Below are 6468 nucleotides of genomic sequence, written 5' to 3'. Positions count from 1 at the left end.
CCCTGTATGGATAACGGGCAGCCCGAATTTAGCCCTTTGCATTTACATACCTGTGAGGTAAACGCGCAAGGTGATGATATGTATATGGCAGCCCCGCTTTGAGAGTTGATACGAGTGATTAAAACGAGCTGGCTTGGATACTGTTACAGTGTCGCATATTGAGTTATTCAAAAGCATGTTCTTGTACTTGAAAAGAGATGAATATCTGTCTTTTTATTGAATAAACTCATAACAGGATCTGGGAACAGAAAAGGGGAGGGATGCTGTGTCAGCATGTGGGTTGCAAATGGAACAAAAGTTATTTCAAATGTGCACGGGAACTCAGAAAGAAAAAAGGTTAAGCATGCTGTGGTCCTTTGACCAATTGCCCTTCTTGTCCTTACTTTAAATAGTTTTTACTGAGTTAAAACATTTGTAAAAGTTAAAAAGAATACAGCATTTTTACGAAGCAGACAGTAAAGTCCTGTGGGAGCAAAGCTTTCCCCTCTGGCCCCGCAGAAGGAGCAATGCTTCGGCAGCAGAGCCAGCCAAGCTCCGCGATGGAGGGTTCCTCCTGTCTGCTGGAGGGCGAGCGCCTGCAGCAGATGATGTTGTGGTCCCCTTACGGTCCATCAGCCAGCAGCAGTGCTTCGCAGCGACAAACCTGGCATCAGTTTTTTCTCTTATTTCTGGGAAGTTTTCCATTCTATTGCTGGTTTGTTTTCTTTTCATTTTCTAGAAAGCAGAGCAGCCTTTCATGGCCTCTCACGTTTAATTCCTGGCCTGAAGGGGTGGGCAGTGGAAGTCAGCTTCTTGGCTGAACTGTGGTCCATTGGAGGGAGTTACACAGAGCAGAGCTATAGCAGCTATACAGCTCATCCCACCTTTCCAAGCAGTCAGTATTTGGCCTTTAGCAGCCAATGCTGTAACTTAGATATTGTAGCACTGGGAAGATGCGTGGTTGCGTGGCTGAATCCAGAGGAGCAGTTATGTACTGCCCGGAGATAAGAATGTGAGCTCAGGGATCCTTAAGCGTGTGCTTCATTTTAAACTGAAAAGTACTTGTAGTGAAGTTAAGGGACTACATCTAGGACTGAAGTATTTGTATCCTCTTGAAATCAGATTTTAAACACATGGCTATTGCTCTTGAGTAATGCACAAAGACTGATAATATTGCTATCCTCTGACACAAAATGTTGAAGTTATTCAATCCTCAGGGATCGGCTTAATCCCACCAAATTTAAGCCATCCAATGTTTAGGCAGTTAGTGTACACTTGAAGTCTAGTTTCCCTCTCTAGTCAAGAGAGATCACCATCTACATGGGGTGGTTTGCTCCCTCCTGGGAGATATTTTTTTCCAATAGGTGGGATAAATGACGTACTGTGGAGGCTCCTGTTTTCTATAGATGGAGTCTAGCGGACTAATGTAGATCAGATGCTTAACTTTTAAACTGAAGCCACCGCACAGATACTTTTCTCCTCTCACTAATTTTTACTTTTTAGGTTTTCAGACTGCCACTGCAGCTCTGACAGCACTTTCTGCAGGTGCCAGGTCACACAGATCTACTTAGCATGGACAATGCTGTATCTCCCCGTCATATCTTTGAAAGCTCTTTGTATTGCATTTACAAACATATGTTTCCCTTAAGTAGGATCCTTGTTTAGGTATCCTTTTGACCTGCCTGCTTAAAAGCAATTAACCTCTGAATTTGTCAACTTGTAAACACAAGCTTATCTTTTTTTTTTTTTTTTGTGATACCGAGCAAATTCAATGTGTGGAAACAAAGCTTTCCAGTTTAGAGATATTTTTTTGTAAGCTAATCAAAAGGCAAGTACCTTGCCCATTACTGCGAGGGCAGACGTACAGTTGCGACTCCAAAGAAATTCCATCCTCTCAGCAGGGCTGTAATTGGCAATCTGTCGAGTGCGGCTGTGAGGGAAGTGCTCTTTCAAGTGACTTTAAACTCCTTGAAAGGGACTGGATAAATGATGCTGGCTTTGCTAGCAGTGTTCTGATTTCAGCACATAAATTTTAATTTATAGAATAATGCCTCTGTCCATTCATCTGTCTGTCTCTCCCCACTGTCCCCTGCCCTTCCCCTGCCCTATTTCTTTTTTGCCTTGAAAACTCCAGGATTTGATAATAAAGCCTTTGAGAGCTAACATATTTTTCCAGGGGTAGCCTGGGTGCAAAATGTATCTCATCTGGCAATACTTTATAAAAGTTAAATCGGGGAAAGAGCATCAGGCCTGATCCTGCAAACATTTAAACATGTGTTGGACCAACCATGAGAGTGAAGTTACGCTTGGTACATTCAGGAGTGAGCTTTTGAGTCTTTGTAGTGTGAAATACAGTGCCTACATGAGTCAGCATAACCATACAGAAAAGTCTGCCCATTTACAAAATGCACTTAAAAATGAACAGATTATTAGCTAACATGTTTGTAGAAATAGTTTAACAAAGATATTCGCTGAAGAATGAATAAATATTAGGATCACAGTTCGGTGCCTGTGGATGAGTAACTGAAGGAAAGCATTGCTGAAGTGCTTTGCTGGATTGGGGCCAGGATGCTTAGAACAGTGCTGGACCCTTCAAAGCAACAAGGCAAAAAGAATGGATTTCCCATGTAAGAGGGACTTCTTTCTTTTTTCTAGGTTGCATTTTTTGTATTCTTAAGAAAAAGCACAGACATTCTCCATCATGTACCTGCCAATCCACAGTGACTTGGGCAGGATTGCATGCTTTGGTTAATCAGGAAACTGGTTCAGCTCTTCTGTACTTTCAAATCCCTAAGGCAACGGAAGAAGATCTGACAGTGTGTAATGGTGATGGCATAGTATTCCATTATACTCATCTTACTTGCCAAATCCATGTTCAATCTCACACTTTGTGCTAGACTTCATGCAACAAAACGCAAATGCACGCTTGGCGTTTCAGGCATACACAGGCCTGTCTCCGATGCAGGGCTCCTTGAGTTGTGTCAGTAAAGTCACCATATCATCAGTGAAGGCAGCTGCGTTGCCAAAAATCTGCCCAGGTGGCAGCTGGCAAGATGCATGGACGCGAGCCATTGCTGACAAACTGTGTCCCCCCCAGCAGCGCCAACTCAGGCAAGTGTCCCCTGCCCTTGGCTGCGATGTGCACCCCTGGATGGGGCAGGCAGCCAGGGACCGAGGTGGCACCTCGCACCATCAGCAGGTTTGTGCCTGGTCAGAACAGAGTTATGTGTCTCAAGCTAGAGTCTCTGCTATCTCCTGGTTTTCAGACGTAATCAAAACAAACTTTGGTGCCTAATGACTTCATCCCTTCTGTGTGCAAAACACCTGAAAAAAGTCAAAAGTCCCTTAAAGCATCACGTGGAGAACTGGCCTTTAAACAAGTATGATGAAAGTTGGAAAGCTGGAATGCTTCCTTTTTTTATTTATTTAGCCAAGAGAAAGCACTTCAGCAGTGACACTATTTAACCACATTTCTAATTGATTTCCTCTAATTATGTAGGCTTTTGACCTTCGAGTGCTTTATTCCCATTGTTTTCAGTTGATAGAACATTATTTTCAGTCCAATAACATAAAGTAATATTTTGAGAGTCTGGCAATAGTAATGAAACAAGTCTAAACAAACTTAACTCTTTAGTTACCATACCCCACCTTTATGAATTTCCTGTCATTCAAGATGGTCACCGAAACAACACTTTGTTGGACGTGACATGAACTCAAATGTGTGAGATCACTGCCAGGTCCGATCCAGATGACAAAATGATTGCAAGCAATGATGAAATTTATTTCTGTCTTTCTATTTACACAGTCCTCCCACTGAAATGTAAATGTTTGTTTATCAGAAGTTCCTCAGCAGTTTGTAATCATGATTAAAAAAAGGGGAATTAGCTCTTGTCTTTTGTTTCAGCAAAGAATACAATTACTGTAACATGTTATTGTGGCCAAATTAGCAACTCTCGTTTTTCCTTCCTTTTTAAAGAGTAGGCCGTAAAAATCTGCATATCCTCAGTCTCTCTATCCTCTTTTTCTCTGAGAAACAACCTCTGCAAGGATAATGGTTCTCGCTCTGATTTAATCTCCTCACTGGGGAGTAAATTCTAGCGTGCTGTCTGATTTAAAATGATTATTGCAGGATCTTAACTACATTCCTTTCGTTTAAGAAGAGATGCAATTTGGCTGAATAAGGCCATAATTCAAGAAAACAATTTAACACAAGCTTAGCTTTAAAACACATACTTTATATCTCGCTATCTTCAATTATAATTAAGCATATGCATGAATTTATGCATATGCATACGAGTGGTTTTCTACATTGGACCTTGGATATTTTCATGTCTGCTGTATGCTTTATTATAAAAACAGTCAATCAAAGAATAATAATAATAAAAACCAAAATAAAAAACATGCCAAGGGGCTGTAAAGCTTTCAAAGCTGTCAAGAACACAGAAGAGGCATCGGGCTGAATTTCTAAGGTAAAAAACAATTTTCAGTACTCGCATGTCTTTTTGAAGAATAATTCGAGCCTTATTACACAAGTGAGGTAATTGGGTCATACATGACTTTTCTGAATGAAAAGGTTATTCTAGTCTGCATCTCCAAAATTAAAAACAAACTTGCTTGTTCTTTTTATTTGGCTGACCTTTAATAAAAGAGCATTTTGTAGCAGTGGAAAGGTACTTCTGTCTGCGACTGTTAGGAGAGTAATAAAAATACCGCTGAATGGAAAGACACCAGATGGAAGGAATGTCAACATACTGGAACTAATTTAGGAGATTGCTCTGATAGAGAGCAAAGGCATGAGGAGAATTCAAATGGTTCCAGTGCGAAGAGATTGGCCGCCCCTCTTAAACTAACAAACTAAAATCCTTACCCCAGGGTTACATGTAAACTAAATGGAATCAGCCAACAAGGAGGTAGTCCATTAAGGGGGGGGAAAAAAAAAAACCCACCCCCCTTGGCACTAGCTCTGACTTAAGCATCCTATAAGCGCGGAGGAAGGGCAAAAGCCTTTTGCTTTGTTTTGCTTTTTGAATTTGATAGTAAATAAGTCCAAAGCACTGTCCTGATAGAGAGGTGTGCAATGTACTATTAAATCTTTCTGACTGATGTTTGCAAAACCATGCCTCTGTGGGCTTTCAACACTTCTAGGGTGAAGTCTGTCTTAGCATTTAAGAGGGATAGCAAGTCCAGTGTCCAGCTTCTCCTATGGAGTTTCAGTGGAGGTGACTTTGGTGTAGCCTAGGGAAGAGGGAAGAACTTAGCAGTGAGGCTGAAGAGAAGAGTGCTGATCAGCAAGAGGTCCCTATGCAACCAGTGCTATTTGGAAAATGGAAAGCTGTAGACAGAAGCTGAGTTCATCGTTTTACAGCCTCTAAATAAGTGGAGCAATTTTATCCAAGAATATTTCTATAGTAGAACAGCCCGTGCAGATTGTTGATGTTACAAAATGTACTTTGTCTCAGATATGTCTTTGGTAGTGAGAAGTGAAGTTCTTTCCCAATTTCACATTTATATTCCTCAATGAGCTCTGAAGCCAGCAGATTTGGTTTTAATTATCATCCTAGAAGTAGAGAACTTTCTTTCTGTCATTTTTTACAAACAAACAAACAAAACAAACATGTTAGAGTTAAGGGGGGGAGTTTAAAGGAAAGCTGTAAGAAATCTTTCTTTGACCACTGCATCTTAAGCACCCTTTGCTGCGTGGGTAGAGTGCAGCTCTTAGCCTCTGCTAAGGCTCTTGGGGTGAACAGACCAAGCCCAAGCAAGCTTGTAGCCCACTGGAAGATGCTTTCTCCATGTTGCCGCGACCCGTGTCTTAGCACATTAACACAGTACTCTCATTCATCTCCTGGGGATACAATCACATTGTTTCTCACACCTTGTAGTACGTCCTGTTCGTGCTCCCTGGTTCCTGATGTGCTTTCACAGTGCTGTCCCTCCCTCCTGCCCTGTGGCCAGGTGGAGGTGTAGCCATCTCAGAAGTCCGTCCTTCCTCCTGACAGCGCTGTCTGCAAAGGAGTGGTGGTATCGTTTTGCAACCACTACCCTGCACCGCTTGACAGCTATGGCTGAGATAGATAGGCTGATATGGCTCCCACCACACCAAGGTCTTGCTGCAGCTCTCTCAGCGTAACTCAGCTTGCAGAGTTGTGGAAATAAACACGGTGGCTCAGAAATAGATGACACCCAGCCTGTAGCAAGCATTTCTCCTGCTGCTGTCTCCTCTAATACGTGGAGCTCATGCCTTGTATCTAAGCAGCCCCCATCTCTTGATTTGTGATTGACAGACCATCTCTCCTGCTACCACATCTGGGTCTTGATACTGACAGTTCTCCACTTATCTTATTTGGCCAGCTGTTTGCAGAGTATCAATGGTTTGAAAGAAGCAAGAGCAGCCCCACCTTTCTTATAAATAACCTTCCTCCTTCCCTTGACCTTGGTTGGGGTTGAGGAGCAGGCTTGTACAACATGGCTGTCCCATCAGTAGCAAGC

General features: G+C 42.2%; 1 protein-coding gene across 1 annotated transcript in view; it reads left to right on the top strand.

Moving 5' to 3' along the window:
- Nucleotides 1-6468, top strand: part of NUAK1 (NUAK family kinase 1) — a 55435-nt gene that overhangs the window by 30801 nt on the left and 18166 nt on the right. The gene's annotated exons all lie outside the window — the stretch shown is intronic.

Source organism: Egretta garzetta, unplaced genomic scaffold (assembly GCF_000687185.1).
Source record: "Egretta garzetta isolate BGI_Z169 unplaced genomic scaffold, ASM68718v1 scaffold782, whole genome shotgun sequence".
In the NCBI taxonomy this organism is placed as follows: Eukaryota; Metazoa; Chordata; class Aves; order Pelecaniformes; family Ardeidae; genus Egretta; species Egretta garzetta.
This window is presented reverse-complemented; position numbering and strand designations above follow the sequence as displayed.